General features: G+C 41.8%; 1 protein-coding gene across 1 annotated transcript in view; it reads left to right on the plus strand.

The window, feature by feature from the left end:
• HSPA4L (heat shock protein family A (Hsp70) member 4 like) overlaps positions 1–12,097 on the plus strand; it is a 63,916-nt gene that overhangs the window by 682 nt on the left and 51,137 nt on the right. The window lies entirely within an intron of this gene.

Here is a 12,097-nt window from a genome sequence, read left to right on the forward strand (position 1 = left end):
CCCTCCCCCGGGGTATTGCCCCGGCCCCGTGCCGCCCCTCATCTCCAGGGATGCCCACCGCTCCCCGGCCGCTAAACCCCCCATCAGCCTTTCCCTCCTGAATGGCCCGCTCATCCCCCTCCCCCCTGCACCTCTGCCTGGCAGGTTGAGGGGGGCGCAGCTCCCTCCCCCGCCCCGCTCCTCGCGTCCCCGACACCTAAGGCAGCCCCCCACTCCCTCCGCCCTCTTGCTGGCGGCCCCCGTGGCTGGAGCCTCACCCCCTGCCCACCCTCCTGAGTGCGCAGCTGAGGCACAGAGTGGGGGCGGGGAGCATAGCGCAGCTTTTCCCAGGTTGTGTCCTTAGGGGATGTTGGTCTCCGGGCCCGCCTGCTGCTGTCTGTCTCATGCCCTTCCACAGTCATGTTGGAGCATTTCCTCTGTGCCCAGATGCGGGGATAAGGAGAGAAATGAGCCCAGCCCTGCTCTCAAGGAGCCTGCAGTCCACCTGGGGCCTGCAGTGCTTAGCTGAGTCTGTATAGGATAGACACAAAACTGCAGAGGGACCCGGGGACAAGGGCAGGAGGGTTGATGAGGAAAGGAGGTGCTTGGGGTGAGCCAGAGGGAGAGCATGCCAGGCTTCCATTCCAGATGTCATTTCTACCTCTTCATTCATCTTAACCACCATGCCCTTCAGTGTCACCTCTGATGCCTCTGTTTCCCTTTGGGGCAGGACACCTGCCTCCTAGAAGGGACAGCCCTGTTGGGGATTTACCATATAAAACTTTCCCAACCTGGGCCAGAATGGAAGTGTTTTGGCTTCCATTGGGGAGTTTTGTGTTTGATCTACTGTGACCTTGAGAATGCAAAGTGATGGCACCCATTTTAAGGGGGTGGCTGAGGCAGGAGTTACTTTCTCAACCATCGGGTGATGGCCGTAGTGGAAATCTTTTATTCTTCATACGCTGACTTAAATGTGCAAGGCTTTTTATATAAACCATCTTCTATCCCATGGGGGCTCAGGGCGGTGGAGATGGGTGTCATCTTAGATATTCATGCTTGGGCAATGACTCCATAGAGATTATGAAAGGGTTTCCACAAGTTTCATTGTTTGCTTGTCTGGGAAGTTTGTTGGCAAAGAGGATATGTGGGTGAGGGAAGATGTGTCATAGAGCAGTAGATTGCTTATTAATTATTAAAGAATACTGTGCAGTTTTTAAAATTATGATCTCATCTAATTCCTAAAGGAAAACCACAGATTGATACCTAATTCATTTACTTGAAAGTTTGTATTCTATAGCAATTTACACATAGCACCGTTTATCCCAGAAAGATTGGTCCCTCCCCACAGGCTTTAATTTCATTCAGGTCATGATACTTTCTGATCAGATTAGTCTGTAAGTCTTTATACAGCTTAAGTTCTACAACTGGTTTTGAGTTTGATGCATAATCGTTTACTTAGTGTGAGTTTTTTGTTCCTTGGTTTCAATCAGACTATGTTTTTTTAGAAAGCATACACACTTTTCTAGATGTATAATATTGATATATGTGCATGCCTGAAGAGTCTGCTGTCCCTTCTCCAAGTCTTTTCCCTTTTTCTGAAGCAGTGACTCCTTCCCCTGCTCTCCATTGACTGCAGGCAAGCTGGACTTTGTGCAGGTACATTTCAGGAGTGAATGGGGCTTTCAGCATTTATTGTCTTCCTGTCAAGAAAGCTGGAGTGGGGCTAGAAAGTTTACAAGCCCTTCTCTCTGCAGGCTCTAGGATCCAAGTAACAAGTGGTGAACGGTGGTGGGGGGACTCTTCCTAGCTTTTACAGAGCAGAGGCTGAAGTGACAAAGAAGTCCGTATACTCTCATCTCACACTCAGAAAATACTTCTTCAGGAAGAGTCCGCGGGGCTTTTTTAGAGCACACCAGTCTCCTAGAAACTTGACATAAAGCAAGCTTGGATTACTTCATTTTCACCGAGCAGAAACTGCTTTTAGTCTCTCTAGCCGTGGGCCAAAGGGTACAAAGGAAGAACCTTGTCTTTGCATCGAATCTGTTAGACTGTGAGTTACTTGAGGGCAGGGACTGCCTTTCGCCTCTTTTTTTCTTTTCTCCCCAGCACTTAACACAGCCTGACACACTGTAAGCGATGCTTACTGATTGATTGAAATCCTCCTGTTGGTAACTATTTGAGTGTCCTTGGGCAAGTCATCTAACCTCTGAGCCCCATTGTCCTCTGTGATTGGAGGTGTATGGACTACCTGGCCTTTATGAAATGAATAAGTGTTTGAAAAGAGGTTTTGTGAGAAAGTTAGCCCAAGCAGTAAAGTGGAAAAAAAAATATGAGTTGATAAATTTGTTAGCATTTGAAATTACAAAGCACTTTGTATACATAATCTCATCTGATAGAACTACCCTGTGAGGCAGGTGCTTTTATTATATCCATGTTACAGATGAAAAAATAGGCTCTGAAAAGTTGTGACTTTCTGAGCTTTAGCTTTCTGCCATTTAGCTAGCAAGTGCTTTCGGCAGTATTCAGACTTGAGTCTTTTGTACTCCAAGGCCAGAACTCTATTCCCTCCACCATGGCAACAAAGGAAGCTGTGAGTTTATAGGATCCTGGATTCTGCGGCATTCTCTGCCCGTAGTTGTACCTCTCAACAGCAAGTGCTTCAGAGGCTTATACCATCTGTCGACCCATCTTTCTATCTTTGGACACTCATTCTTTCCACAAATATACTTTGAATGCTTACTGTCTGAAAGGCAAATGTTGATAGGGGCACATTATTGGCTAAAACCTCCAGGTATTTCACAACAGACTTTGAATTAGCTGTCTTCTAAGAATAAAATCTAATCAGTTTGTCAGAAAAGGAAAGTGTCTAACTGAAACTGATTATTCGTGTCCAGTAATATTCCATTTTTCAAGATGCAAATATTTAAGAAAGAAACTTTTAGGGACTTGAGTCTATTATGTTGCGATCTTCGAATCAATCAACAAACGTTTATTAAATGCTTACTAAATGCTAGGTACAATGCAAAGCTCCGGAATACAAAGAAAAAGCAAGAAGTGTGCCCCTTCTGGGAGCTGAAATTCTAACAGGGGAGACAAGATGTATAGAAATGGGTAGTGCGTATTTGAGGACGAATTGAAGCCAGGCATTCTGCCTCCAAGTCTAGCGTTCTGTCTATTTTTAGTCTTTTGCATCTTCCCTAACTCACATGGCATCTGTTCTGTATAGACGATTCATTCTCATGAAATAAAGAGGCCCAGTAGGGCAAACTTGTTATCAGAATGCTTAGCTTTCGATTCAATTTCAAGTTAGCCTTTCAATAAAATTAGGATCTTTGTGCTTCCCCTACCTTCTTGCGGGCAGGGACTGTTTTGCTTTTTGTCATGTATCCGGTGCCTTGCACGTAGTCTAGATCCTTTGAAACAAGGTGCTCTCTAAGTATTGTGTCCATGAGCATCTATGTTCAGTCTGTTAGCATAGCTCTAAGTGGAAAATTACCCTTTGCTCTTAAACATTGCTTGTTTGGGGGCCACTAGGTGGCGCCATAGTGCATAGAGTGCAGGACCTGGAGTCAGGAATTCAAATGTGGCCTCGACCACTTACTAGCTGTGGGATCCTCGGCAAGTCACTTAATCCTGTTAGCCTCAGTTTCCTCATCTGTAAATAAACTGGAAAAGGAAATGGCAAACCACTCCAGTATCTCTGCCAGGAAAACCCCAAATGAGGTCACGAAGAGTCAGCTACGACTGAAACAACTGAACAGCAACATATTGTTTGGTTCGGGAACTTTTCTAGGTTATGCCTCTGTTACCAAAGTTTTGTAGCCTCCCTAATTCATTTCAGCCACAGACATTGATTGAGGGTCATCTTTGTGAAGCACTGTGAGGGGTGCCGGGGAATATTGCAGGAGAAAAATATCCTCAAAGAACTTGAAATCAACCACTATTCTGTAACTCAAGATGGAAAATTATTTAGGCGCATGGAAATGTTTTGGTGGCTTTAGAGTTTAAGAGGAAGTAGGAGCTGGATTTTGGAGAAAGAGAGGGGCAGTTTTCTAGTTAAGGGCGGATGGTGATGGGAGAAAAGGCACGATGGTAGAAAAAAGGATAAGAGTTCTTCAGAATTGAAGCCGGGAAGTGACCCTGGGCTGTATGGGGAGAATTTTTGTATTTATATATTTATATAGGTACCTAAGGGGTGCAGTGGCTAGGTATCAGGAAGACTTCAGTCATCTAAGAGCAGTGTGACCCTGATTGAGGTCCTTAAATTCAGTCTGTCTCAGTTTCCTCATATGTAAAATGGGTATAAAAATAGGACCTACCTCCCACGTTGGTAGTCAGGATTAAAAGAGATAATTGTAGAGGGCTTTGAGCAAGTGGAAAGGGGGATGATCAATAGAATGATAGTTGTGGTCAAGGTGGAGGGTTACTTTACCATCAAAAATTAGAGAAGGGACAGAATGGAGAAATCAGCTTCTGCCTTATTTTCATTACCTCTTTTCTTCACAGATGTTAATGCATCATGTTTATAATGATGTAAAGGTTAAGTGTCTTGTCTTTGTCGTTTTAAAAATTCTAACTTGTATTTATTGAGCAGATTGTACTAGGCCATGAGAATCCACAGATGAAAAATTCCTGAACCAGCCTCTGCCCTCCTGGAATTTGTATTTAGCCAGAGGATGTGGTGTGTAATCCTATAAGAGGTAGATAACAAGGGCCCCTGGTGTCATTGATATGTGTTGACTGTTGAGCAGAGTTAGTCTCCTTGGGGACCAGAACTGTTTCTTGGTTTTGGCTTTGAATCACTAGTGACCTCCAGGTAGTAACCGTTTAATAAATATTTGTTGAGTCGGGAAGAGCAATGTTTGAGCACCTCCTGTGCTGATGTTACAGTTGATGCCTTTTTTTTGTATCCCCAGATGAGGCAAATACTTTGCCTAAGTACATTGTTTTAATTTTGGGTCCAAAGAAGTCTCTGGCCTAGAAATCTCCTTCCCAAGCAGATCTAGAACCCTTCTTTAATTGAGTCCTACTTCCCTGGAGGCATTGAAAGGTTAAGGGCTTTTTTTTTTTTTTTTTTTTTTTAAGGCAGTTGGGGTTAAGTGACTTGCTCGGAGTCACACGGCTAGTAAGTGTCAAGTGTTTGGTCTGATGCCAGATTTGAACTCAGGTCCTCCTGACTTCAGGGCCAGTACTCTATCCACTGCACCACCTAGCTGCCCCCGGGCTTTTGGGCACACCACTCAAAAGCATCTTTCAAAGTGAAATGGTCCCAGCCTCTAAGGAGATGTTTACTGATAAGTGAATAAGGGTAATATAAAAAGTAGAAGTGGTGCTGGGCGCACTAACCCCTGGAGCAGTCAGGAGTTGCTTCTAGAATGGGGTGGCCCTTTAACTGAGCCTTGAAGGGCACGAGGGGTCCCCAGGGGTGGAGGTGAGAAAGCATCATGTGGACAGCCAAGGCACAGAGACTGGAGATAGAATGTTGTGTGCAGGGAACAGCAGGCCCAGTTGGGTTGAAACTGAGAGGCCTTGAGGAAGTACTATGTGGAAACTGACTCCAGGTGCCAAGCAGAGGAGCGGAGCACCAGGTCAGCACTTAATGTAAGACAGAGTTTTCATTCCTAGCTCCTTGGAGGAAATGGGGGTGGAGCTCCAGGCTCCGGAGCTGGGGAGGCACAAGTGGGGTGGCCTGAGGCCAGGGCTTCTGCCTCCATTAAATTCAAGTCAAATGTTATAGATTGCCTAATGAAAGTATTAATAAATAAAGACTGTTGCCTAGTTAATGTCGTTCCACATCCATCTCTCAAAAACGGTGGTGGCTGGCATTTATAAAGCATTCGAAGGCTGGGAGCACTTTGTTAGCTCATCCTCGCAACAATGGGGTAAGGCAGCTGCTGTTCCTCTCCCCATCTTACAGATGAGGAAACTGTGGGGAAAGAATTAAACAAGTTGATCAGGGTCACAAAGCCTAGCAAGTATCTCAGGTAGGATTTGAACTCAGATCTTCCTAACTAAGGTCATCACTCTGATCACCATGACCCCTAGCTTTCTGTTTTTGAGTAATTACGATTCTAAGATCCTTTATGGACCCTGTTTTTAGAGATCTCTCCTGGCTTGTTTACTGTAGGTATGCAGTAGGCTTTGAGGTTTCATGAAATTGTCAGTGGGTTTTGAATAAGGTTCATGGTACTAAAATTTAAATTTTCCCTCATTTGCCTTTGTGTTATCTATAATAGCCTTTAAAAAACAAAACAACAACCAGGAGTACTTAATGTGAGGTTCTTCAGGAACTTGTTTTATTTTTTTTATTTCTGTTTTTTTTGGGGGGTGGCAATTGGGGTTAAGTGATAGGAACGTGGTTTAAGATTATTTTTATAACTTTAAATATAATTGGTTTCTTTTGTAATCCTATATATTTTACTTTATGCATTTAAACATTATTCTGAGAGAGGTTCATAAAAACTGCCCAAAAAGTCCATGACATAAAGAACATTAAGAACCCTTGTCTTAAAAAAATGCCTTTGACTCTTAAAATTTGAAAAGTACTGTTTAAGGCCTAACTGTTGGATAAAGAAGGTAGCTAAAATTAGCAGTGTATTCTTTTAAATGCTTTAAAAATCAGCAGTAGTTTATGTATCTACTTTTTTAAAAGTAACTTACACATTTTTAGGGGGGCATATACACATCCTTGGATTATAAATGTACATTAACAGACTGGAAGAGATGACAAGATTTCCTATATTTAGGCTACACTAAAAGAGCCATGCTCTAGAAACCTTTATTTAGGTAAAGCCTGACCTGGCCTGACATCTAGTCAAAACTTGGAGTCGCCTTGTTGTAAAGTCAGTGGAGAAAAGTGTCCTTTCTTCCTTCCATTTAAGAAAAAAAAAAACTGGTTCACTTTTGACGAAGAGAGTTGCCTGCACAAGTTAGATGGACCAGCTTTAACTTAATACTCCAGCAAAATCCTGAAGTTGGCACAAGATCAAATAATGCGGAGAGTAAGCAACAGTTTCCACTCAAGAATTATACAGAAGGTCAGCAGCGTGGGGGCCGCCACCCAGCTTAAAGAGAGACAGGCCTTGGTACACTTGTAACCTGCAAAGCTCTGTGTCCAGAGGCAGCAAGAGCAGAGTGCTCCCTGCAGAAAGACCTAAAGCAGGGACGTTGGAAGTACTGGCAGCCCAGAACCACAGAGAAGGCCCTAAAGATCCAGTGCTTGAATCCCAAGATTCAGGGAGTCTAACCTCAGAGGTGAAGGTCTGTACAAAGCAGAGGAAAGAATCTGTCTCAGACCAAAGCCCCAGTTCAGGAACTAAATAAAGACTGAGTAAATTAAGGGTCAACAAGTATTTGTAAATCTAAAGATTCCCAAAAGGGAAGAGCTAAGTGACTACAGGCAGAGGCTTAATGGGGGAGTGAATTTTCCACAAGAACTATGTGAATAACTAGAAAAAAGAAATGAGATAAAAATGAAGTAAAAATTCAGGAGGAAAGAATTTGGAAGAACTTAGAAGAAAAACTTTTAGCTTAGAAGAGAACTCAGTAAACCTTACCCAAATAATAGACTAACTGAAAAGTAGGATAGACCAAACATGAGACTGCAATAAAAAATTAGAACAAAATCAAAATGGAGGGATTAATATGAAGTCAGATATCAAGAACTGGACCTAGAAAGCAGATCAAGAAGAGAGTATTTGAGAATCATTAGACTCCCTGATAACTGTGATAAATTAAAAAACCTGGACACTGTATTTTAGGAAGTCTAAAATGAAAATTGCCCAAATTGTTGATGCAGAGCGAAGGGCAAAATGAAGATAGAATTCCTGAAAGGAGAAGTCCCAGAAATGTTAAGAAAAAAAATTCAGAGCCCACATCAAAGAAAAAAAATATGAATATCTAGAAAGAAGCCTTTCAGATATTGAGACCATAGAATCACACAAGACCTGGAAACTTGTCCAGTGGGAGATCTGGGAATATGGTATACCAAAAAGCTAAAGAGAGGCTTATGAAAGCACAGATACTTTACCCTGCAAAACTTTTCTCTTACAGGAGAAAAAAATGTACCATTAATGGGAAAAGAGGACTTTCAAACATTTTTAATTAAAAGACCAGACCTGAGTAGGAGCTTTGAAATACAAACCCAAGAGTCTAGAGAAACTTAGAAAGATAAAGTTTTTTGAGCAGTTAGAAAGAAGCTGTATGATTATGTAGTGATAACATTCTAATTAGAGAAGAAACTAATGTCCTTGGAGAACCTTAATGTCTTCAAAGGGACTTAAATTGAGGGAATAATATCAATTATAGTATCAATATTTAAAAATTCAAATAAAAAGATTCTGAGAGGTGAATTGCTTCCTTTCTGAGCTTAAGAGGGGAAAGAGAATGGAGGGTAAAAGAAGGAATTATGCTGGCATGTGTGTGTGTGTATGTATGTGTGTATGTGAGCTATACTTGTTATTTCTAATAAATTGGGGGGGTTTGAGAAGAACATACAGACATGAAGGGAAACCGTGGGGAAAGGGACATTAGATGAACCTCCCTGTAGAGCAAAACAAAGGAGGGGTGAATACACACATACACACAGCATTTGCTGTGGAAACACATCGACCTGAACATGGTGGGGGGGGGGGGGGGGTGAAACCAGGGGTCGGTTACAAGGGATAATAATACTAAGGATGGGGTAGGTATAAGGAAAACAAACTGTCTGATCCTGACTCTTCAGGAAGCAAAGGGCCAGAATATGAAGGAGTGCCTTAGTTTGCTTAGATAATTGGGGAGTGGCTGAACAAAATAAATGGTGGTATATGAATAAGGGAATATTACTGCTCAGGAAGAAATGATGGATAATTTCAGAGAATAATGGAGAATATGAACAGATGTAGAGTGAAGCAATCAGAACCAAGGGATAGTAACATTGTAACAAACAATTTTGAAAGATTGAACAACTGATCAATGCAATGACCAGCCTTGTTTTTGGAGGACGTAAAATGAAGCGTGTTACCCATCTCTTAACAGAGAGGTACTGGAGGCCAGGTGCAGAAAGAGGTGTTTTTGGACACAGCCACTCCGTAGGTTTGCTGGACTGTTTTTATGTTACAAGGGTTTCTCCTACCTTTTCTTGATTAATGGGGGAGGAAGGGTCAAGGCAAAGGGTGGTCAGCTATATAGTGATGCCAAAAGAAGGAGGGCCGTTGAAACATCTTTTAAAACGAACAAAAGAGTTGGAATTACCATTGTGCTGTGAGAAATGATAAAGCGGGCAATTTTAGAAAAACCTTAGAAGTGATACAGGTTGAAATGAGCAGAACCAGGAGAGCAAGTTATACAGTAACTACAGTATTCTAGGATTAAGTTTTGGACGGCTACGGTGGCACCATAGTGCACAACGAGTGCCAGGCCTGAGGTCAGGAAGACTCCTCTTCCTGCTCAGACACTTCCTAGCTGTGTGACCCTGGGCAAGTCACTTAACCCTGTTTGCCTCAGTTCCCTCATCTCTAAAGAGATCTGGAGAAGGAAATGGCAAACCACTCCAGTATCTTTTTGCCAAGAAAATCCCAAATGAGACCATGAAGGATTAGACGCAACTGAAGATGATTTGTTAGTCATCATAACCAACCACGATTTCAGAGGACAAATAACATGGAGCGTGTTGCTCAGCTTCAGTTAGACAGGTCATAGTCTCAACAGATGAAGACCTTCGGTGGGAAATATGTACAATTTGGGAATACTTGAGTATATGTGTTTATAATGGGTTTTGTTTTTCAGTAAAATTTAACTTTAAAAATACATAGAAGACAAAGTCTGTGCCCCAGAGAGATGAAAGGAAGAGGATCCATATGTATAAAAATTTTTATAGCAGCTCTTTCTGTGGTGGCAAAGAATTAGAAACTGAGGGGATGCCCATCCATTGGGATGTGGCTGGATAAATCGTGGTATATGATTGTGATGGAATACTATTGTGCTATAAGAAATGATGCAGGGGAATTGTTTCAGAGAAACCTGGGAAGACTTATGAACTGATACAAAGTAAAGTGAGAGAACGGGGAGAACAATTCACACGGTAACAGCAATGTTATAATCAACACTTAGAAACTTAGTAACTGATCAATACAGTGATCCACCACAATTCCAGAGGACTCATGAGGAAACATGCTGCCCACCTCCAGAGAGAGCACAGGTAGACTCTGGGTGCCAGTGGAAGCATTTTTTTTTCTTATTTTTTCTTTTTCTTTCATAACATGGTAAATATGGAAATTTAGTTTTTATGACTTCATATTGGTAGTAGGTTTTGTATTCTTAATGGGTGGGCAAGGGGGTGAGGTAGGTGTAGGGAGAGAATCTAGAAGTAAAAATAAAATTGAATGGGAAAAAAATGCACAGAGAACCAAAGGAAGCCTAGACAAGCAGGAACTTGTAGAATATTTTCTATGTTTTACAGTACCAAGCAGCATGAAGTGGAGGTTCATGGTTGCCTTGAATCCTCTTTTTGTGTTCTTGTCATATGTATAGAAGTGGTTTTTTGTGGGGAGGGCTAGGGGTATTTAAATGCATAATAAAACTTTTTAAAATGAGCTTATTTTCATAGAATGAATTATACTGTGTTAAGTTGGTAAGTTTTGTTTTTCCTCTCCTGAAAATTACCTGGATTTGGAGTCAGGACCTGTGCTTTGGCTCTAGTATTGTTACTTTCAAGCTGCAGGACCTTGGACAGTCAGTTCAGAACTTCTCTGGGTCTTATTTTCCTCATCTGTAAAATGAAAGGGTCAGCCCAAATGGTCTCCAGGGGTGCCTGTCAGATCTAAAGTCCTATGATGCACCTACACTTTTCCCCAGTTAGGAATCTTACACTTTTGTGAGCTGTTAAAAGCCATGGACAAATAATTTTAGAATGATTTGATTGATGTTTTTAAAATGTTAAATTTGTTTTGGTGCAAGACATAAGAGGAATTAAAAAAAAATTCTCATGCAGATGTTTGCAGTTTTAATATGCCGGCAGTAAACTTTTATTTTTTACATTTCATTGGATAATTTGTATTTTTAAAAAAACTTAGGGCTCAATGTTCAGTTATTCATGGCGTTTAGAAAAGGCAGAAATTGTGCGTTAATATCTTCCAACCAGTTGAATTTTTAGAAGTGTTAAGTCAAATTTTTGATAGTGTATCTCCAACAAGTTATTTGCTGAGAAACATTCACTTCTGTTTTATGTCTTAAGCTGTCTAACTCTAAGACTCTCAGAGGGGTCCCTGACATAGAAACCATTAGGAAGCCCTGGTTTGTATGTCAGGTACCCCTCTGAGAGTTTGGTGAGGCCCTTGGACCCCTCTTCAGAATGTTTTTTAAATGAATAAAATAAAATACTTAGGATTACAGAGGAAACCAGTCATATGTGATGTTCCTTTTCTTTTGATCTATCTCAGTAGTAGAGAACTTTTCATTAACAACTTCAAGAAAAGTATCCATTTTCTCTTTGACAGCAAACTGCTGTGTACAGAACTGCTGCCCTGACTACAGCCTGATGGCCAGGTCACTGGAAGGCTGGCGGGGGAGAGAGGGGAAGCTTGCAGTTGCTTCTATTAGAGAGACTGCAATTGCTGATCTTGTTTGGCAAGGGACTAACGGGCAGCTAGGTGGCACAGTGGATAGAGCAGTGGCCCTGCAATCAGGAGGACCCGAGTTCAAATGTGGCCTCAGACACATGACACTTAACTAGCTGTGTGACCCTGGGCAAGTCACTTAACTCCATTGCCTAGCCAAAAAAAGAAAGGGGGACTAACACAGAAACCAGCTAGTGGGTATTGGGGATTCTTAGGTGAGAATATTCATCTAATCAGCTGGAAATAGCATATAGGCTCACGTAATTAGTAATGGCCTTTAAAAAAGTAGTCTGATCAAATAAATAGGTGTTTATTTACCAAATTGAAAATATTATTAGGGGCAGATAGGTGGCGCAGTGGATAGAGCACCAGCCCTGAAGTCAGGAGGAGCTGAGTTCAAATGTGACCTCCGACCAGACACTTGTCACTAACTAGCTGTGTGACCCTGGGCAAGTCCCTTAACCCCAATTGCCTTAAAAAAAAGAAAGAAAGAAATATTATTAAACTCTAGAGCAGTAGTT

Source organism: Vombatus ursinus, unplaced genomic scaffold, assembly GCF_900497805.2.
Source record: "Vombatus ursinus unplaced genomic scaffold, bare-nosed wombat genome assembly UNPS02010461.1, whole genome shotgun sequence".
Lineage (NCBI taxonomy): Eukaryota > Metazoa > Chordata > Mammalia > Diprotodontia > Vombatidae > Vombatus > Vombatus ursinus.